General features: G+C 32.9%; 1 pseudogene; it reads right to left on the reverse strand.

The window, feature by feature from the left end:
• Positions 1-18,613: 18,613 nt before the first annotated feature.
• Positions 18,614-18,732, reverse strand: LOC120599708 (uncharacterized; annotated as a pseudogene).
• Between the last annotated feature and the right edge of the window lie 5,902 nt (positions 18,733-24,634).

Below are 24,634 nucleotides of genomic sequence, written 5' to 3' on the forward strand. Positions count from 1 at the left end.
CTAGACAGAGACAAATGCTGTATGGTATTGTCTATACTTGGAATCTAAAAAACAATGTTGATTTTGTAGATATAGAAAATGGTATGATGATTTTTAGGGTCTGGGGGGACTGGGAAATAGAGAGGTATAGGTCAAAAGGTACAATCTTTCAATTATAGTAGGAATAAATTCAGAATATCTACTGTACAGAATGGACACGATAGTTAATACAGTATGTATACTTGAAAGTTACTGAGAATTGATCTGAAGCATTCTCATAAAAAGAGAGTTAACTATGTGAAGTGATGAATATGTCAATTATCTTGATCTTAGTAATTATTCCATAATATATCTGTATAGATGTATAATATATATTTGATTTATATAATTATGTATATAATTTATATTTGATATCACTTTTTACTCTTTAAATGTATAAAATTGTATTTATCAATTATTCCTTAACAAAGTTGGAAAATAAATAAATAAAGTATACCATATGTAATAATTATTTATTTATGAAAATTTAAATTTATTATCATAAGTGGTTAAATTTTGGGGCAGCTATTAGTAAGATCACCTTTCAGGTTGATTTAGTGGATATCAAAACTTAGCCTCTTAAATATCTAAATCTTTATTATCAGGAGTCTCATTTAAAATGCCTTATTAAGAAGGAAGATTTGAACTAGAAAAAATAGGCATTCTAACCATTAATCCAATTCTACATCAAATAATAAAAATATTTAATTCATTGAATCATTTTGTTTCAAATAAAGCACTAATCGAGAAGGTTGCCACTATCAACTTTCAAGTATCTAAATTGGAGGAAAAAACTCCAAATTTTATGAGGAATCTGATCCTAATCATTCCTTAAAGAATTTTGAAGAAAAATTTTTGAAATAGTTTAGTAATCTTAATAAAGTGGACTTAATATAAATGGAATTTTTTTCCAAACTGGATCAATTCTCATCTTAGTTTGTTTTCTTTTAATTAATTTTTCAATTAAAAATTCAACTTAATTCATTTGCAAATGAGTTTTTGAGTGAAATATGCATATATATACATGCCTAGCACTATAATGCATCCCAGATAGGTATAAAATGTTAATTGCGACTATAATTATTGACTTCTAAAGGTGTAAAATTTTAATGATAGCATATAGCTCAGAGAAAATTTGAAAGATATTAATAGTAATAAAGCCAGTATCAGGAAACAAAACCTCAAAATATGGCAATTTTCTTCCAATATTTAAATTTGACTTAATTTATTCTGAAAAAATAATCAGCTTATTTTATCTCATATTATTAAAAGGCTAATATTTCTCAAGGCAGGACACTTTTTTTCTCGGATGATTCCGCATGTAGAAATGAACATTTCTATACTCAGTGACAACTGCCTTCCTGAAGCATGTTGCACGCTGACCATTTTCCTAGAACACGGTGGAAGCATTCAATAAATTTTCTTTATGACAACTCATCTAAATCACTTGCTTCTCCAGTTCCACAGTATTTTTCTGGGCAAAATATCACTTAATCTGCATTTGTTCTACATTTGTTCCTATTTATGGAGTAACCATCTCAATTGCTCTCTTAGTAAATATAGCTTATCCTACATAGTTCTTCAAATTTCATCAATGTATGTCATGATAGAAAGATGCTGTTGTTGCTGCTGCTGCCACTATAGTGATTACTATCACTAATTGAAAGATGCCCTTCCAATGTTTCTCTATGGGTGTTAAACATCAAAAGAATAAAAACATAATCTGTTAACTCTTAAATTTCCAGTGGCCAGAGAGTCCATGGCATATATTAAGTGCTCATTATCTATTTTTAAAACTAAATATGTGTTGGACATCCCTAATAATACTGCAATAGCAATCTAATTCGAATAGGTATTTATTAATAATAGACACACAGTGGGGATAGTGGTGGAAGTGCCTACAATTGTCTGATAAGTATTTTGAGTTAGTACTTTCATTTTGCAGTTTAGCTAATATTCTAATAAGTATTCTATTTTACCTGCTACCTTTTATTGAAAATTCAAAGAATTCATTAAAAATTTGAAATTGAATTTGTATCTATTATTTCTTTTATGCCATATGCTATTCCAAAATGATTAAGGTGGCTTACAAGAATGTAAATAACTCAGAAAAAAAACCAGAATGCACATTTAAAATAAATAAGAAAAATGAAGCAAAGAGAAAACAAAATTTGCAAAGGCAAATGGACCAGGAATGAGGTCAGTACACAAAATGCATGCCTTCAAGTCTTAAATACGTTTTGGAGCTGGGCCACAATTTGCCTTTATTATTGGAGCAATTAACAGAAACAAGAAAACATGATTCACAATACGGTTCCTAACACCAAGGCTCAAATGTTTCCTATCTCAGGATTTGGCACCATCCACCTATCCAGTTTGACAAAACTGGCACACCAGCTTTAATACATTTTTCATGTTGTAGCCACAGTGATTTTTTTTTAATGCAAATTGTATTCTATTAGGTCTGACATTCTATAAAAGTAGTGTTAACAATCACTTTTTCTACTGCTTATTCTATAGAGCTATAATTTAAACTTTCTATTTCACTTCTTCTTTTCACCTTTATGAAGTAATCATCTAAAGACACTTTGTGGAAGACAGACTATAAAGTCTTTGAACTTCCTGTAAAATGACCCTATAAAACCCAGAATAAATCTGTTTCTAGTCACCATGATGAAAGGTCATATAGGATACAAGGGTATTAATAATACATTGTGTTTTGTAGAAAAAATGATAAGGGTTAATAATAATCATCCTTCTAAAGTATATATTTTACATTACTTTATAAAAAGATAGTCACAGAAATAAGCTATAATTTTTGTTACTAGTTTGGCAATTAAAGAAAATGCATTATATCATATTAACATGATGTTTTAAATTCACAATAAAAGTAAAGGGGAAATGTCAACTTTGGAAATTTTCTTCTTTTAAAGATAGAAAGGGGATGACACTTCTTAAATCATAATCAAGTGTTAATACACTGGGATTAATAGTGTTATGATATTTTATTCCAAAAGAGAGTTTTCTTAAAATTTGGATCTTTGGTGGATTTACACAATCTAAGTAATGTAATGTCAGGCAATATTAAATGTGGCCAATTAAATTTACAGTAGAAAATTATCAAAAGTGTGAATAAGTATTGGTATTTGAAAGGTGTTCTTATTATACAAAAGGAATGGAAGAAAGTAAGAGAAGGAAATCAGTGATAGTTATCAGTGATCAAAGAAAGCATTTTTATACAATCTGAAGACCAAATCAAAAGTAATTACTGGATCATGATAATTTTGGTTATTGATACTGACATGTGGTCAAAAGTCACTCTTGATCAAAAGAAGGACATAAATAGTCATCTAATTGTAGATCCTAAATTTGCATTTGAACATAATGAGGAAATGAGAATTTCCACTGAAGATGACAGTGTTGGTAAATGTTGTGCTTGCCTCCTCTCATGACCACATCAAATCACAACTAAACTACAGAACAATTATCATTGAAAATCACCTGAAGTCTAGCTGAACAAAGTCCTACAACTAAGGACATACAGAAGAAGCCACCTTGAGACGTAGGAAGGGCAGAGATGTGAAACAAGCTGGTTCCACACCTGCAGACACAGGTGGCCACCATATCTGAGGCTCCATCAACCTGGCTAACACTGGTCAGCCTGCCTTGGTGATTCCCTGAGATCCCACCCCACACAAATTGCTGGTCCACTCAAACCACTTCAAGTGGCTTTTCCATAAAAATGGCCTGCCTTGGCTTATGCTGCAGAATTTCCCAAAATCTTTCAAAGATCCACAAAACCTAAATAAAAAGCATCTAGACTTGGCAGGCCACATATCTCTTGCTGAGTAGCTGTAAGCCTGGCACTAGCAGCAGCAGGCCTCAGTTAATAGCTTGTCCTCTCAAGGTACCTCCAAGCCCATTGTGGGTAGCTGCCATCTGCACATTGCTTTGTGGCTTATACCAGGTGGCCCCAGGCAGAGTAAAGGCTACAGCTAAACTTGGCCTATGGCAAGGTCCCTCCCAAGAGGCACCAGAGCCCTGCTAGTGAATCCTGCTCTGTAGGGTCAGCCCCTGCACAACAGCTCCTGCAGTGTAGTCATAGCCAGTCCTTACAACCAATCAGATCAAGGGTCAGTTTCTCCCTTGATCTGATTGGTTGCCCAATGGGAGCAGAAGATGAGTGAAAAGGGGAAGGGATTAAGAAGTACAAATTGGTAGCTGCAAAATAGTCATGGGGATGTCAAGTATAGCATAAAGAATATAGTCAATAATATTGTAATATTGTAATGTATAGTGTCAGATGGGTTCTAGATTTACCAGGGAATCGCTTTGTAAGTTATATAGATGTCTAATCACTATGTTGTACACCTGAAGCTAATATAATATCATATGCCAATTGTAATTGAAAAATGAACGTGTATTCTTCCACTGTTTCTAGAAGCCCTCCTAGAATTAGAAATCTCTAAAGTTATCATGCAACATTTTTATTTGTATGTATTAATGAATCTTTATTATATTATTTCTATTTAATTTCACTTATCTCACTAATAACTGTTTTTTAGCATTGGTTGGAGAAAAACAAGGCAAAATGAACAGAGAAGATGCTCAGAATGGATATGTGAATACTGATCACATATTTTGCTGCTTTATTGGCAGGAAATGTTCCTAAGCCATTTCATCAGCCAGAAAATGGTCCCATTCATGTAAATCCAGAGTTCTAAGAATAGAATTAAATAAAGAGCTACGGTCAGGTGTGCAGGGCCTGCCTTCTCTGCTGTTGTGCCAGTTGTTGATTCTACTTCCTTAAGTTCCTCTCATTAGGATTTTATTATTTTGACCATGTTCAGTATGTGTAACCAATACTAATCCAAAAAGAACTCTTCAGAAATTCAAAATAATGACAGCAGAATATTTAAAAGTGGGAATGGTTCCAATGATTATAGTTACACTAACATATGGAAAGACTGAAAATAATAGATGAGTGAGAAGTATTTCTCTATCAGGTTAGTAATATTTGAGTGGCTCTTTTCCATTTCCAGAACATAATATTATTACATCATAATTTCAACATTCATAAACAAAATAACTATGCAAATCCATCATTGCTTAAATTATTCACAGGGTTTCACTGGGTTAGAGAATTCAATTTAGACATCTCTGGCATCAAGGAATGAATAAAAGTAGTGAACACTTAGCAGCAGTAGTTTGTGACTTCAATGTCTGTTAACAGGAATTAACAGATCACATATTAAGGAGAATAATTATCCAAGCTGAGATAAAATGAAGAGATTTTTAGTTCTTGGCATTATGAACACCTTGTCATTCTTATCATTGATGTTAGTGTTCTTTATTCTATGCCTTAGGTTTGTCTATTTCTTAATTGTTCTCTGCTCCACAGGGTCTCCAGTGAATCCTTAAATAATTGAAAACATTTATCTCCCCAGTGGTTGAGCTTTGGTCACTGTGGGACTGAAATAGCTCAGTAAACTGATCTTTGTGTTCATATAAAGGTGTCGGATTTTAAGATGGAATGGCACAGCATTGACACTGCGACCTCCTTTCACTAAGATAATTACTTTAAATCATTTATATACTGTGACGTTTTGTACTTTAGTGCTAGTTATGATAGGTTGGGCATCAAAATCTAACATAGATCTGATCCGGTGTCATAGTAATAATTCTCTTCATCTCTCCAAATATAGAAACCATCACTTTAACCCTTTAAATAATATTATGCAACTAAGATAGATGGAGTATTTTAAAATGTACCATTGCCAATGGAAGATCATAGAGAAAAATTTTAAAGGAAACAGATTAAATGAAATATTAGTAATCAGAATCTGGAGTCTAGCAGACACTATACAGCTCTGTGCCCTAGAGATAATAAAACTTTAAAATATTTGTTTATCTTATTTTTTCTATGAAATAAGAGTTATAAAATTAAAATATACTCTAAAGTAGAGTTGATTTGCTAGTAGTAAATGCACAAGCTAGGGAGAATCATTTTACCTATTTAAAGGTTTGGAGAAAATAATTAATGTAGCTAATCTTTCTTAATTCTTTAACAAATACAATTATTAAGGCAAAGGTTAATAAGAAGTTTGCTTTATGAAACATCTATCACATTAGAAGAATTAAAAACTAATTGTTTAAAGAAAATTTATATCAGAATGCTACAGTCATTGAATAGAAGAACCAAATAGAAGGTAAATAGAAAGATTTAATTTTTAAGATTTTTAAGTATAAAATAGTTGTTACTATTAATCAGTAAAGAACCATAATAAAACATTGACCATATAATCTAAAAGTTGAAAATATTGTCCATAATAACCACAGAAATCAGGGTACAATTGAAAATGTAATAGTATTACATTCATTACAAAAGAATTAAATTATAGTTCACATATTTGGTTATTATTTTTATAATTAAAAGTACAAAGTAACTTTTGTAAATAATTTATATAATATAAGAAATTATATTATGTAAATAATGTATACAATATAAGAAAAAAGTTTTAAAATCATCTAAAATTTGACTATTTCTGAGATAAAAATCACTTCTGTGAACATTCTTTTATAAATCTCTTTATGAATTATATGTAAATGCATAAATTTAAGTAAGTATATATCATATGTGCTGTTCTCATAATGGGTAATTATTTTGCCTTTTTCCTTTCTTCCTCCCTCTTCCTCACTTCCCCTGCTCTACTTTTTCAACATTTATCCTAGGAGCCAATGATAAATAACCTGGTCTGAATTACCCTATCCTTTCTCTAAATATGCATGTAATCACATACATGTGCATCTATATACTGTATATATGTGTGTACATGCATCACAGTAGATAACATTGAATACAAATATGTGCATGTATACATGTCATATATGTATGTGTGTATATGTGTGTGTATTTTTCAGAGTTTGTATTACAGAAATTGAATAATTATGTATAAATGTCTCTGAATCTAGCTTGTCTCATTTTATAAAACAGACTAGAAACCCCTCTATACCTGTAATTCCATTACTTATGCAACCATTATTTATGCAGCCACAATTTATGCAACCATGCAATGTTTTTACAGATTTCCTGCTTCCCTGCCTTCCTTCCTTCTTTCCTTCCTTCCTTCACCCCTTCCTTCCTCCTTCTCATTAATACTAAATATGCTACAGTCAATATCTTTCTATATATAATTGATGCACTTTTTTTCTATGGGATACTTCCATGGGATTTGGATTGATGCATCAAATTATATATGAGCTTTTATTGTAATAAATGTGGCCAGGCTGCTGTTGAAAATGGCAGTACCAATCTTAATTTCACAATTAATGTATGAGTGCCATATCTTTGTCAACACAGAATTAGTACTCTTCAGTTTTTGTATTTGTTTGAAAACTCGGGAGCTTCCTAGGTGAAATCAGAAATTGGCCCCTATACGCAGAAGACAAACTTAAAACAAAGAGGCAGGCCACTCCAGATTGGTAGGTGACAGGATTAACAAGCGAGGGAACTTACTTACAAGGCTTACCTTTTCAGCTGCAAGATGAGATCACTGTAACTGCTCAGCAGAATCTTAAAAGTTTATGTCACATATTCAGTCCACATGATTCCAACGACTCATTGCTCTCTCAAGGCTGCACCCATCCTTCAAAACGACTCCCATTGTGGGAACAGGAGACAGAACGTACATTCCAAGGACAGGGGAGAGGGCGAGGAGCCTCTAATTGCCCAGTTCCAACTTGCAAGTTAACTGGCAGTCACGTCCTCTCGATTACCTCCTTTACATGTGTCAAATTACTAAGTGTAAAAGTTACACTATTTGTAACTTTAATTTGTATTTTCTGCAGAAATGGAGCACCACACTACATATTTTGGGTCATTTTATTTACTTTTATGAATCGTCTGTTGTTGATTCAACATTTTCTTGTTGCTTCATTAGAATTATCAATAGTAATAACTTTTTAAAAATTATCCTTTAAGTGACACATATAAACATTTTACTCAGGTTATATAGTTTTACTTTGTTTATAGTATTTTATATCATAAAATAAATATTTGATACATGTATAACATCTATCTTTTAGCTTTAGTTCAGTTGAAAGTTCCTTCTAAGCCATAGATGGTACAATACATTATCATAAATTTTATTGTAGTTGACATAAATACACCAATTATAGATGGAGGTTGTCAGAGTGAACTGAAAAATAAAAAACAACAGCGAGACCCAACTACATGTTATGTTGTCTACAAGAATGCACTTTATGTATAAAGACACACATAGATTAAAAATAAAGAGACGGAGAGATACACTATGCTAAGACTAATCAAAACAAAGCAGGGGTTGATATACTAATAGCAGACAAAGCTGATTTCAGAAAAAGGCAGGTTATCAAGGAAAATGAGGGCATTACATAATAATGAAGGCATAAAATCTTTAAAAAGACAAAAAAATTCTTTGTGTAAGCACTTAACAACAAAGCCTGAAAATACATAAGGCAAAAATTTATAGAAACACAAGGAAAAATCAATTAGTCCAGTATTATAGTTGGAGCCTGCAATGCCTGTCAGTAACAGATAGATTCCACAGGAAAATGATTAGTAAGAATAAAAATGACATGATCAGCACTATCAATCAGCCCAATCCAACTAATATTTTTAAAATACTCTATCCATTAACAACAGAATGCACCTTCTTCCCAGGATCACATGTAACATAAACTAAGATGGACCACAAATGTACCACAATAGAGTACAATGTTCGTAATAGGGAATTGGATGTCGGGTATGTGGGAATTGTCTATCCTATGGTTGCAAATTTTCCCTTTAATCAAAAAGTATTCAAAAATAAAAGTTATTTTAAAATTATAGATGAGAATTTAAAAAGTGTATTTAGAATTTTTAATACTCATATTTAGATACATTATTCATGGAAAAATCATAACAGTGAATTAAAATTTTCTTAAATGCACAAAACATTAAGCTAAAAAGTTTAATTTGCATTATATTTAGGAAGAAATGTAATTGTTACAAAATATGAAAAAATATTTTTATATTAGCACATATATCTAACTAAAAGCAGTTTGACTACATAAAATGTTTATTATTATGAAATACATTTCAACATTTAATATATTATTTACCTATAAACAAAATGAATAATCTGAGAAAATATTTATGGTAACTTTGTTATGTTTCTTCAGTTTCTTTTGATGCTTTTCTTAACAGAAGGTTTTAAGATTAATATCAATGTTCATTAATAATAATAGGCAGTTTCTTGAATATCAAATGGTCTTATGAAGGATTATGAAGGATTTAATGTTAACTATTAAAATGAATTCACCAGCAAGAAAAAAAGAACATTGCATAAAATGTCACCTAACATTTCAAATTATTTGTTGCAATTCATTAAGAAATCAGTCAATAAACTCTTTTATATAATGGTAATATAAATATTTCATGACAAAAGTCAGTGTTCTCCTGCTGACAAATGATAATGTCATTGCAACGCTTTCTTAGAGCTAAGTTCAAGAAGTATATGGCTTAAAGTTTACCTGATTTGAATATGAAAAGCTTTGAGTAAAGTTCACAGTCCTTCACACAGAGAGCACAAGTTAGTATTACCCATCTGTGAAAATAATTTAATATTTAGTGATATGGGACAATACTTTACCTTCTAATACAATATAAGTCTTCTTAGAATACTACAAGTATAGGAATTATTGATGAATCTCAATCTTGGCATATTTTACAATCCAGTCAGTACAAGAACTAAGAATTGCTTCATAGATCAAACACATATTGTTGTTATTTCCAGAGTGTTACCAAATTAGTGAATGTGATCAAAAGATACTTTCTGAATCAGAAAGAAAAACTCATTATATTTTTATTTTCAGACCTTTCCTTACTGTCATTTATCTTTCATAAACAAAATTATTAACTTTTTGAAAATTTGCAAATTGCTTGTACAATGCTATGTAAAATATGAAGAAACCACCAAGTTTGAAACTCTCGTTTCATATTATGTGGTTCATGCATGTGTGAGGTGATTTAATTCCTGTGGACATAGACTAGTCAGTTTAACTGCATTCTCACAGCATTGCGTTTTCACCCACATTGTGTTCACTGTACTCTATCTTGTACCACATTTATCTGTGTCTCCCTGGCAGAGCATTTTCATACATTTTGGAATCCTCCACCCAAACGCAGCATCATGATATTGTAGGTATTCCATAATGACACAAACTTTTGTACCTCTCAACTAGGTATGATAGTGGCTATCATTCTTCTTCAGGTTCTAGTCTTTACAGAGAGGCTCTGGAATTCTGTAATGTACAGTGCATGTTTTGCAGCTGGCTACTTAGATAGCTTCTGAATTCTTACTTCCCTTTCCATCCCTTTGCTTTCCTTCTTCTATGAATAAGACATTTTGCTATGAGCAATAGATCAGAGCTTCCCAACAGCTCACTGGTGCCCTGTAGAAGGTTTATAATATGTCATAAGAGATTGACTTTAGTCCTTGAGATGGGTAGGTAGGGCTTAGAAGCTTCCAGAAACTCTTTGGCCTATAGATTAAACCTATAGATTAAAGTAGACTTGTCCTTGGTTTCTCTGAGGGAGATGGGGATTAAATGGAGTCAGACTTCACTATCTTGTAAGCAGTGAGCATGTTAAAGATAATGAGTGTTCACTGCTCATCCACAAGATACTGAGGACAACCACAAATGTATACCACCACATGACTGTCTACCTCAGCCGCATCACACACACTGTTCATTACAGAAGGGGCCTGTGGAATTTCTGGAGGACCTCCTCTTCCCAGGGCTCACAGAGCTTTTTCCTCAGCTCAAGGTGTTGCCAACTCAGGGCCAGAGAACAGGAAAAGTTGAGTGAGGCTGCGAACAGGTGACTAAGTTTTGAGTTTACATATATTAACACTTTTGTCCTTTTGCAGTTAATGTGCCTTGCATGGGCATTCTGTAAATCAAGGATCACTACTTTGAAATACTTAACATGAAAAGCTCTTATTATATCTAAAATCCATACCCATAGTTGCAAGAGAGTTCAATATAAAGTTGTCAATTAAGAAAACTTAAATTATTTAATAACTTCAACTTGGAAAAAGAGTTAAATGATTATTAAATAAACAACTCATTTTTATCACCAAACATTAAACAAAGTTTCTCATAGATGATACTAACAAAAATGTTAATAGATCACAACTAAGTCGTGAAAACTTGCATTTAGCCATTCAAAGCATAAAACCCGATTTGAAAAAAATAACGTTCACAAGACACTCAAATTTCTCTTTAGAAACTGGAAAACATTATTTTGAAATTTGATACTAATTCATCCCTTACTATTTTCCTTACTACTCTGTAGTTCATTATTCTTATCATAATTATTTAATATATTGAACAGTTGATTAGCCTTTTCACCAATCCTACTATAGACACGTTCAAAAGGTGAGAGTCCTGTTTCAGTGACACAGAATCAATCAGATACACCACTAGCTTTGAAGGAGTTTCACATCTCAAAAGTTATGTGAACATAAACTGAAATGTCTGCAGTAAAGTATGAAACTAGAAGCACCTGGGTGCTATAGAGGCAGACAACTGAGCAATTGCATTTAGCTGGAGAATTGAGACAATAGTGAGGATAAAGGGAGAGAAGTTAAAGGAAAACACACAAAGGAGAAGAAAAAAAGCCTGCTTTAGATAAAAAGAATGGTATGCCTAAATACACAGAAACAGATATTTATTTTGTCTATTTCCACTGATTTTCATGCCCTCATTTCCTATTTTCTCTCAACCCATTAAAAATGGTTTCTGTCACTCACTGATAAACTGAAACTGCTTTTGGAACTTTATCAATAGCTTTTCATTTCTAATGAACCATTTTTAGACTGTAATTTTTTTCTCTGTAGTATGTGGCACAGTTAGTAGTCTCTCTTTTTACCCGAAATCCATGACACCATTTTCTCCTGCTGCCCTCTTAGTCTGACTTGTCTTTATCTTTTGTACGCTTCTTTTCTTTGCCCACTCTGTTTCTCTGGGGTCAGTCCTAGGTCCTCTTCTCTTCCCTCTATGCACCCTCTCCTTGCGTTTCCTTGTCTCTTCCATAATGTGAAATATCATATTTTGGCTGACTTCTTCTAGATTTAAATGTCTGATCCAGATTGCCCAGCTGAGCCTTGGATCCATTATACCATATTCTATTGCTGAGTTGGTATCTCCATTATACATCCCTCAAGGTAATCAACAAGTCACAAATCTTTTCATTTTCCAATTCTTATACTGCAACACATAATCATTAACCTATTCATTCAATGTAGAAATCCAGAAGACATCTTTCCTTCTCTAGATCTCTAAAATCTTTTCCTTTAGTTCACCCTATCATGCAGTCCTACCAATGCTATCTCTGAAATTTGTCTGCATCTCTGTGCCACTTCTTTATCTAAAAATGAAAAAAATATATAGCTTATGAAAGTTTAATATATGGACTTACATTACAGTGTGAGAACGCAGTCCATATGTTAGTTAGCCATATATTTTCCATAGTATATGGGTTTTTCATAGAAAATAGTGGAATTTATATAATCTTGATGGGTTAGTAGTGATGCCTTAAATCGTTGTTTTGCTCTCAGCATTTCTAAGCAGGTTACATGGTACAAGATGCTTTCAAGGTGGTCACTTTTATAAAAACAAGTTACTTGAATCCTAGAATATTTGCAATTCTTTGTAATGGAAAAAAAACTGCCTATACAAATCTTTTGTACAACACAGAGATTTTGTTATTTGTCTAAGGCAAATTACTTGAAACAGTTGGAAAACTTAAAAAAAAAAAAAGACAGTGCTTCAAATCTGCTGACCTGTTCAGTAAATTGTTGTCAGCAGGATATTGTGTAGCAGATTTTTAAAATGTATTTTTTAGCAAGTATTTATACAATCAATTTATTCCATTAAAGTATAGATGACATTTTAGCACTTGAGAAAATAACTGCTTTTTGAAAAGAAAAACTCACATTATAAAAATATAATTTTAAAACTGGATGCTTGTCAGTGTTTCCATCATGTGGGTTTTTTTGCAGAAAAATGTCCATGGGTCTCCTATAAACCAAATTCAAATACTTTAAAAAACTCAGGAATACAATACATTCCCATATATTTTAAACCTATTATAAAATAAGACTTTCTGATTAGAATATAATTTAATAAAACGTTTCAACACATAAACTTTGAATAATGAATGGATTAGATGGAAAAATAAATATGCTGGCTGGATAAACACAACATGGTGAACTTGTTCCATTTGGATCTATATATCTATACGGTGTGTATTTTCAACTTTGTTAGCCATTAAAACAAATATCAAAACAAACTAAAATTATAATCAGATCTTCAAATATCTATACCATACAGTACTAAGGCAAAATTTCAAAACTAATAAAGCACACTTGACCATACTGTTCTCACAAGAATATCAATTTAAAAATATAGTAATATAAAGCACATAATTTTATTAGAATTTGTTAACAGATTAAAAAACATTATTTTAGAAAAATATTTAAATCCTCTAAATAAAATACACTTGAACTATTCTTCATGTCCTACTTTTAATTTCCATATTTGTATGGTTTAATGTCCAAATATATTAGTATATTGGGGTGATAATAAGCGCAAGTAACTTATAAATTCCACTAAATATATATTGTACTGCGTGTTCATTTTTATTTTACTAATAGAACGGTTCAGAAAAATTTGGATACCGCTATCACCTCTATACAATGTGAAAAGTCTTTCGTAAGATAGAGATATACACAGGATGCCCGTGGTTTCTTTGCCTGTAATCTAGTTTACCCACATTCTAGCTTACTCTATGCATATAGAACAACCTCAGAATGGACAAAATCGATCATTAGAAAACAACAACCACTCTTCAAATCATTTTTGTAGCCTGCCTGATTCTCCAATTTCTCTACTCATTTGATATGCTCCTTCACTGTCTTACCACAGATTTCATTTATTTCATATGGATTCTATTCCAACCAAGATATTCTGCATGATTTTGTGCTTGTTCTAGAAGTGTTTTGGTTTATATAACTTTGTACATTTTATGTCCTCCAATTACAAAGCAAGCTTCGCTTTTCTCCATTAATCAATGAACCTTTACATTGGGTGTGAAAGTAATTTCCTATATGACACACATAGTTTACATTTTCCTAGGAAATATTTAATCTTCGCTTATTTGTGGCTTTATGAAAAGATCTCTCAAGTAAAATGTTACATTGTACAGAACAATAAAATATTTTACTTTTGTACAGTATATATCTTTACTTATAAAATCCCTATGAAAAATCTAGTTATAAGTTTAATTTATAGCTGTATCTCACTATTTCAGATAGTAAGGAAGCCGTAGATATTATCAATCTATTTTCTAATAACAACACATAAAAGTATAACAAATTTGATGTAGTATTAATGTTCAACAGATTAAAATTTACTGCTTTTTAAAATCTGCATTTATTAATTACTATAAAAATTTAAAAGCCACATAAACCAGCACTATCACCACTACCATAAAAGCAAACTTTAATCTGAGTGGTGTTCTTTGAGGAACAGTCAACTAAGGCAAAGCTTTTCTCCCATATAATTTGAAAATGATGTTCTTACACTTATGAAAGTAATACAGATTAATTTTAAAGGTTGAAAGTACATGAAAATATGTGAAAGGAAATACAAATTATCTATTATCCCACATTCCACAAATAATCACTAATAATGCTTTCTTTGAAATGCATCTGATTTTATATGAAATTATAACATGTATGATATTTCTATATACTTTCCTACTAACACTATATTTTTATATTCTTCTAGAATAAAATAAAGATATTTAAATAATTAGTTTCAACAGTATATTCAGAGACGGTAGTAATCGAGCACTTTCATGAATAGTTTATCTACAATCTCTTCATTTGACTGAGGTGTGCTTGATAAGCACACATTGCACAAGACTGTTTTGAACAATCAAGAAAGCAGACAGGTTTGTGAGCACAGTTAACTTGAAAGCGAAGGCATTATGGCTCCATGTTATTTTTGTTAAAAATACTATGTAAAATATATTCAGTCACAGCCAAGGATATTTTCAAGGAAAGGCAGTTGGATAAGGTGTGACTAAATACATACCACTCAATCCTCTTAGGTGCTAAAAAAGAAAGAAAGAAAAAAAACAGGAGAGAGAATGTTCAGTTTAGTACTTAAATCCAAACTGGGATGCTTGTAATTAATAATGGAGAAGAGAGTAACTCTAGTATAAATCAATTATTTGAGTTAAGTAACAGATGGTTATACAACTAGAGTGTCTACCTTTATTTCACTTTGTTTAGAATTGTTCCTTCCTAACCAAGCAAATATTTCTATTTGTTAAACTGAAAGAAATAAATGTTATTGATCGAATATTGCTACCATGACATTTGTGTTAAATGACTCAGTCGATACTAACATTTCTACAAATACGCAAATGTACTTAATTTTTCTTTCATTAATGATGTATAAGCTTCAGCTTAAGTCAGAGCCAAGGCAAAGATAATTGGTGCAGACCAATTAAAGGGAATTAAATGGAATAGTCTAAAGAGCATAGACTTTAAGACTGAAAGATGTTGCTTTGAATCCTGCTGAACCATTACTAGCTGTATTTCATTGAACTGTTTACTTCACCCTTCTAAGTTTTAATTTTCTCATTTCTAAAACAAGGTTAGTACTACCTAAATTGAAAGACTGTTTTAAGAACTAAAAATTACATTTATAACACAGTGGTAGCTTAATAAAGGATAATTATAACTGTCGCTATTAATTGTCTAAAGTCAAATTAAATTTAAAAATATTAAACATGTATTTTACTAATGTGTCTGGTGTCGATGTTTAAATTGGGAAGCTCAATCTAATATCCACTTTTTACAGTCTGAAATGTCATTTTGGAAGGGTTTGATTATCCAAGTAAGTTCATCAATTCTCCATCAACTACCTGTATATGAATCAAGTTAAGCAAAATGGCCTCTGAGTTCATTATTAGAAAAAATAAAATAGGATGTTAATAAATAAGGTAGGAGAGAAATGTATAGCTCAAAACCCCATTTTGTGTCACTTGCTAATTTATTTACCAATATTTATTTAATGTTTACATGTGCCAGGCTCTTCAGAGTCTGGTTTTATTCAAACTTCTACACTTTACTGGCTACCAAGCTCCACCTTGATTCCTATCTCTGGGCTACTCCTTGCTCCTAATGCACACCCACTTCTTTCCTCTTTCTGGAATATTCCTCCATTTCTTAACCAATGAAAGTCTTCTAGTGTTTTGTAATGAAGCTCAAATATTATCTTTCCATAGTGATTTCCTTGGCCATTCCTATCCTGGAATAGATATATTAGGTGAGGAGCTAGTACTAGGATGGGACAGATCGATGATCCCTGCCTTGAAAGAGATCACATTAGGTTTCTACCACTAATGTAGGGTTTACGACATACTTCCTTTTACTCGTAAGTAAACGAGTGTTTATGTACATGTCTCTGTGTTTTGAATCCTTTAATTGTAAGGAACAAATGCCATAATGGATAAAACTCTTGTTCATTTCCTCATGATACCATGATCCCTAGAAAATGGTCTAGAAATACATGGCGAATGAGTGAATGAATGAAGGAAAGACTGCCGAGTCCTACTTGGTGACCCTTTTCAATTACAGTGACTCTGGAGAGGAATGAGGAACATAAAACAAGGAAAGTAATCTTTTTTGTGTAATGAGGATTCTGTGGTCCTGGAAGAGAGATAATTTATCAGCATTAAATTCACACACAATGTCAATCAGTTTCAGAGAGAGACCATGTGAGGTAGATAGATGACAAAAGATTAATCAAGCAACTACTATAGGGTAAGATTAGTGCACTGATTTCAAGCAAGGTTGACAGATTAAACAGGTAAAGCAACACACTTCATGAGACACTAGGGTATTGTTCTTATTGCTGGAAAGTGACTGCAGTAAAATTTATGAAAATCAAAAAGTGTCAGTTCAATTGAGGAAAAATATATATGCATTGAAAAAAAGCTAGGCCCTGCCGAGAAATGATTTAGCTAATAAATACATAAATAAATTTATTAAATTGTTGATATTATTCTAGATAATGCACTAGCTTCTTATAGAACAGAATGCCATAAATAATATCATTTATTTACATTAATATCCATGGAATTCAATGTTTTCCAAGCATGTAGATAATTAACAATAATAGGCATGGGTTTCCAATAATCACCAGTGGCTGAAAACAAAAATATGGCATAAAACATTTAATTATTTTGGGAAAATAAGTTCAAGTTGATATCATAAGTATACATAATTTATTACTTGATTGTTGGAGAGCCAGATTTTTCACTGTTGGAAAGAAATTATGAGTTAGTTTCATTATGTAAAGGAGATCAATGAGGCTTCTATCTGTATTTTTTAAATCATCATTATGATGTCATAGATTTAACATTGATGTTTTCTAATATATTTTAGGTATTATTCCTTTTGATATCTAAGCAAGATAAGCAAGAAAGGAGGCTAGAATGAGTACTGCAGCACTGGATTTGAGTTGGAGTTATCAGTATAAACTCATGTTTAGCTGAATATATATGTAGATGGATAGAGAAGCAATTATGCATATGTATGTATACATTTGTTAGTATACTACCTCTGTCCTACGTGAGAACCTGGAGACAATGACCACCCAGTTATAATGAGTACGTCTATCATCCAGAGTTTGCTTTTTAAATATCATTTTCCAGTAAAAGAAAATAGGACTCCTTTAAGTGTCATACTAAGGCTAAGATACAAAATATAGAAAATGATCTTGGGCTATACTTTGTGACTCACTTCCAAGGAGTAGAATGAGAAAAGAAAAATAGTACTACTTCACAGTAGAGGAACCTTTTTTTAACCAATAGACGGTGGTTATCGTGACCAATTTCAATGGGAGTAGCATGGATCTTCTGAGATCATGTGATAAGGACAGTAAATTTCTATGGAATTCTCACCAAAAATTCATAACCACAGTTTAATCATGAAAATTATCGGACAAATTTAAATTGGGAGGCATTCACAAAACACCTAACCAGTATTTATCAAACTGTCAAGATCATGTCAAGATCATGAAAACAAAGACAAACTGTTGCAGGATAGAAGAGATCAAGGAGACGTGACAACTGAATGCAAGGAAGCCCCCTGTATCAGATTATAGAACAGAAAAATACACTAATAGAAAAACTGTTAAAATCCAAATAAAGTCTGGAGTTAAGTTAATAGCAACATGCTAGTGGTAGTTTCTTAGTTTTGACAAATGTACCAGATTAATGTAAGATGATCACATTAAGGAAAACTGAAATCAAGTGAGGATGTAGGGAAACACTCTGTAGTAGCTTTGAAACTTCTGCAAATCAAAAATTATTCCAAAATAAATTTTATTTTTTATTTATTTTTATTTTTTTAGGCGAGGCAATTCTTGGTTGACCTCACAGATTGCAAGGATCTTGTCAGTTTACGATCCCTTATCTTTTATTTTTTTACACTTACAGCGCTTGGTCTTTCTAGGTGGTCTCCCATCCAAGTACTAACCAGGCCCGACCCTGCTTAGCTTCTGAGATCAGACAGCATCAGGCTTGTTCAGAGTGGCATGGCCATAGACACTAAATTTTATTTTTTAAAAAACTATGAGATAATCTCTTAACATATAAAGGAGACCAGTGAGGCTTCTGTCTTTTTAAAATTATCATTAAGATGTCACAGATTTAACGATGATGCGTTATATTATAGGCATTATTCCTTTTGATATCTGAATTCTCCTTCCTTCGGTCAAGGTGAACAACTACCAGTTGGCTCCTGAAAACTTTTAACATAATCTCAGTACGTGTAATAGTTTCTTTATTTTTTGTTATTACCAAAAAATTTTCCAGGGGGCACCTTGTACAATTCCTTCCCTAGACTTGGAATGAGTTACTTTTCCAAAGATCTCTGTTGTCTTTTAATAGGAAATGATTTTAGATATTATAAACTGTATACGTGTGGTATTGATTTTTAATGGGTTATTCATTATTTCTAAGTCTTTAGTGTGTAGAACTAAGAAATATATATTTTATAAAATATATAAAATAAAGCATTAATTCATACTGAAACTTCTCATTCAAATTCAGAATTACTGGGCTTGTTTCTTATCTTTTTTAATCTTAAACATGTATCACCTTTCTCTGATGCTTTTTCCAACAATGTCAGCATAATAATTTATTTGCTTTACACAACATTATATATACAACATTCTCAGAATAGTATTATCAATACTGGAATCAACATATGATTAGTGAAGGCAGGGTGAGTTGTTTTATGCAATTATTTTTGTCTTTAGGAGATACCCCACTTGGGAGAATAAGCCAGAATTATCTGTTTTAAAATAAATTAAATAATGCAACTCTGAGTAGATATGGAAAATTTGCTTCTTTCTTTCCTGATTTTCTATTCCTAGAGGAAATACTTCTCCTTTTAGCTAAATGCTAGTTTCCACATACTTGTCTCTACCTTGCTTTTCCTCACATAATATATCCTTGAGACCACTTTGTCATGGTATATAGAGGCACTCCTCTTTCCTCATTATATACATATGCCATAGCTGGGTAAGATAACCTCCTCTCAGACATTTTGGTTGTTTTGTGTTTTGCTATGATAAATCGTACTGTAATAAATAGCTTTGTGCATATAACTTTTATGATTCTGCCAGTGTATATTTAGGATAGAAACCTACAAGTATAATTTCAGGGACAAATGGTAAATTTTACTGTTATTTTGTTCACACAGTTATTTTTCACCTAGACTATTTCTTTAGCTTCCAAATTTCTCTCCCTGCTTCCAGCTTCATTGTATAGCATGAACCATACTTATGCCAAGATTTTGGATCTAAAATACAAATCCGATTATTTTACCCCCTTCCTTATAGCCTTCCATGATTTTCCTATCTCTATGAGATGAAGGCAAAACTATTGAGTGAGAAAATTCATAACCATCCTTTGCTTTGCTTTCTGGCCTTACTTTCGAAACTTCCTCCATTTACCCTAAAGTCTAATACTACCAAACTTATATAAATTTCCAAAAAGATATATGCTCTCTCATGTCTTGGACATGATATTTTTCTCTACCTGGTAATCTCTACACATTCATAAATATTTAGTTCAAATTCTCTGTCTCCATGAGTTCTTCCTGAATTCTCTCAAAATCAGAATTAAACTTCTATTTTGCTCCTATGTCACTCTGTGTTTCCCTCTGTTGCAGCCTTGATCAAATTATTTTGGCAACTCTTTATTTAAAAAAAAAATCCGTCCATGATGTGCCAGAACCATGCTGAAAGTTTACATATATTATATCAGAACAGAAAGGTTAAGTAATATATCCAGGGTAATGCAGCCAAGAAGCTAAGGGCCTGTATAATCTGAATCCTGTTATTATTATTCTAAAAGCTTGAGGCCTTTTAAGTAGATCACACTATTTCCCTAAATGTTGTGCATTCTTCCAATTTATTTTTTAGCTTCCAGACCCCTCATTGCACCTTAAACTCATTAAGTCAGCAGATTTTAATAAAGACAGTATGGTCTCTGAAATCGGACAGACCTTTTATCCCTAGCTCTTAGCTTTAACGCTTACTAATAATATAACATTGAGCAAGAATGTTAATCTTTAGATGAGATTCCTAATCAATATAATGATGCCTAAATGTTTCAGTAGATCAAATGATATATGTAAGGCCTTAGCACAATTCCTGGTATATTGGTGGGGATTCATTAACATCATGGATCTTCTAATAACAACAAAGGTTTTGCTTTGTTCTCCTTTTTGTCTCAACCCCTTCACAGTAAACACACATGGTAGGTGTTTAATACATAAATATCTGTGTATGAATAATTTGATGAAGAGCCAAAAGCCTGGCAAACTTGCTCTTCTTCCTAAGTTCCTTTTCCCAATTGAAGATGTCACCAAAATTCTGATTACTGCATTTAGAACATTCAGGTTTCAACTTGCAGATATTTCTGACCCTAAATATGGGCACACTCTCCATGACTCTCAAACAGCTGGTGAATGTGTCGTCACTTTTGCCTCAGCAATGACTCTCCTATCTCCCTCATCTCGTTTCTTTTCTATGTCCTACTCCAGTCTAGTCTCATTATCACCTGATTTTCTGAAAAGTCAGTCTGTAAACTAGTCTTGGCTCTTGCCTTTCCTGGTCTACATTGCCAAATCATCCTCTCATCCCCACTACCAATAAATGCTCTCTTTCTAAAAGTATCGTACCCAATTATACTATTTCTCTCTCTTGACATAGAGCTACCTATCTATATCTATCTATCTATCTATCTATCTATCTATCTATCTATCTATCTATCTTCTATCATCTGTCTATTTATCACCTATTTATCATGTATCTATATATCTAATCAGGCAGCTCCCCACAAAATAAAGTTCAACATACTAAGCACTTCATTCAGTATGCTCCATAAATGGTCTAACCTGACTTTTTGTTATCATTCTCTATACTCTCAAGTTTGCACCCTGAAACAGCTCAGCAACATGTGCTTTATATCCTCAAGCCCCTGGACATCATTTTTCTACCCAGAAAGATATATCTATATTTATCTCTTCTTATTAAAAAATCTAGACAAAGCCTTCTTTGATGTGCTCCATGTGCCGGTTTTCTTCTGTCCCTTGATGGTGATTCATTGACTTTATGTGATCACATGCTCCTACACTGTGCGAGTGTTTTGAATACGAGATCGTGGCATGTTCCTCTGTGGAATCCCCGCAGCACTGGAGCCTTCCCCATAGCAGAACTGCCAAATGCTGGCTGAACTGACTTCATAGGATCAGAGATTTGGGGAGTTGTGATGAATCTTAGAAATTTCTGGTATGTGATACCTTCATTTAATATATTATTAATTTGCCGTTCAGAAAATTGTGAAAATATTTACTTAGAGTGACACAAAAGCAAAAAAAAAAAAAAAAAATCAAACATATATGTCTTTGGTTTTCTTAGCTAGTAATAATCCTTCAAATTTTTATACCGATGTATCAGGATCTTTTATCTCTCACTTTACAAACACTTGAAAGAGAGGCTCAAGTGTTTTCTATACGTAAATTCACACTTGAGATAATAGGTTTATTATGTCATGTTTATAGAATGATTCAGAGGACCAGACACTCCAGATTGAAAGTGCAGGTGTTGGCTCCACCATTACTAGCCACAGTTTTATTCTTCTGTTTTGTCTTCTGTATCATTGATTATCATTTCTGTTATTATGAATACACACTAACTGCCCCAGCCTCCACTTGCCTTCCTTGCTAAGCAGATCCAAAACTCTTTCCTTTTTGGTGCATCTTAAAGACAAGTATGACATGAGGAGATATTTATATCTATTTATATCTCTCTATATATCTATATAGAAATAGAGATAAATATCATGCAGAGAAAGATAATTTAGGTTCATGAAAATGGAGATTTTAATTAACTTGAAAAATATAAATTCAAAAAACAGACTACTATCTTGGAAAATACAGTTGTTTCATCTATGGTCACATTAGCTGAGGTGTCATCATGGTTAAATGAAAAATAAAATTTGTCCTGTATTGATATTGACAGTGGCATTATATCATGGGAAACCGCAAATCTTTCGACTTGGAGAATAAAAGGTAATAATCACCTCTATACATCAAGCAGAGCTTCAGTAGTTGCCCAACTAGGTGATGAGTTTAATAATTTTGTGGGTTTCGAAATTTTAATTTAACTTAAATTCGACTAGAATTTTATTGTTCTATTTTATTATCTTCTTAAAAGAGAAACAGAATGATATTATTTGCAGCGTTGGTTTTTACAGTGACAGAAAAGACAAAAAGAAAACATTTCAAATCCCAGTTGACTTGTAAGACTAAACCCTTATAAACGGAAATGACAAATGTATGATTTGTGTAATCCAATTATTCACAATTAGGTCTTTGTTTTTGTCATAACAATCTGTGGTGAAATGTAACAAGGAAGTGAGCAAATAAAAAAAAAAGATGTGATTTTTAAGAGCAAAATTCAGAACTTGGAAAAACACTGAAGAAAAGCACTCTGAAATTTTAGTGGGGAATATTAAATGTCATCTACAAATTACAAATACAGGTAGTTTAATTGGTGATACCTAATTAAAGGTGCCTCAAAAGAATAAAAGTAGTACATATTCCAAAAAAAAAAAAAAAAACTTAACCATGTAGGGTCCTTGTGAGAATTCCACATTAACCTACCTATTCTCTCTTCCCAAATTTTACATCAGATAAACATAGCTACTAGCTGTATTCTTTTGTAAAATATAATGGTCGACATTACTTTTGGTTCCTGAATCTTTAAGGAGAAGATCTCCCTCTAATGATTTCTAGGGAGCTTGTCCCTAACTGATGCAACCCAAGTTTCAAGGCTCTACAATGACATGATCCAACTAACGGCACCCAAAGAAGTGTAAAGATTTAAAACTCTTCCTCTCTCACAGTTTAATGGAATCAGGGGACTGTAGTTACTGCTTAGATCAAGAGGTCATACAGAGGAACAGAAACCTGTCATTGATTGCTAACACAGTTACTCTGGTTTCAGACTCCATCCAACACAGACAGGTAAAATGAAGTCTTAAAGGTGACCTTGGAAAGGGAGTGACACCATAGGTCTAAAACTTTCTAGGATAATTAATATTCTTCTAGCCAGTCAAAATAACTATTGACATCATCCATGCAGTGCTTAAGATTCCAGGAGGGACATGGAGTAGAGTGAGTATTCCAGCGTCCAGGTTAAAAAAAAAAAAGATATGAATGAAAAAGACCCTATTTTTCTATCAGACCCTGTGCCCACTGTCCCAAGCACTGTCCTTTCAATCCTTCTTCATCAGCCCCTGAACTATTATGTTCTTCCTACTCTTGAAGTGGGCCACAGCGTAGAGGAAAGGTGTCCTGAATGGAGACTTGAACTAAATGAGTCTTCAATTACTTTTCCTACTTTACACTTCACACAGTTCCCGTTCCTAGTTCTGCTTCATGCCTTTCAAAGAACATACTACAGGCACCATTCAGTATTCGTTTCTCAGGCTTTTTCCATCCCGTTCATTACCCTAAACTTTGCTGTTTAAATTAACTTTTCTCCCTTCCTCTCTTCTCTAGGATGTTTCCATTTCCCTGGATCTCTTCCCCAACCTTATCTCCTCCGATTCTTTCCTCCTCGATCCCAGCTTCATGGACTTGCCCAGGCTGCCCTTTGCCGCCCTTTCTCCGCTTCTCCCCCTCTGAGTCCCTTCACCTCATCCGTTCCTGTCTCGGGCTTTCCAGATTCCCGGGCCGCTTAATGATGAGATATCTTTGCTGCAGCGAGGACTGGAGTCCCCCGCGCGCAGCCCAGTGGCAGAAGAGGGCGAGGCTGAGAGAAAAGCGAGGGTTGTAGGGGAGGGAGGCAGCCGGTCCTCCCCGCGGGCCTGCAAGAATGCGGCAGGGGGTCGGGGGCCTGGGGAGGCACTAACTCCCCGAGCCCTAGATCC

Source organism: Pteropus medius, unplaced genomic scaffold, assembly GCF_902729225.1.
Source record: "Pteropus medius unplaced genomic scaffold, Ma_sr-lr_union100, whole genome shotgun sequence".
Classification (NCBI taxonomy): Eukaryota; Metazoa; Chordata; class Mammalia; order Chiroptera; family Pteropodidae; genus Pteropus; species Pteropus medius.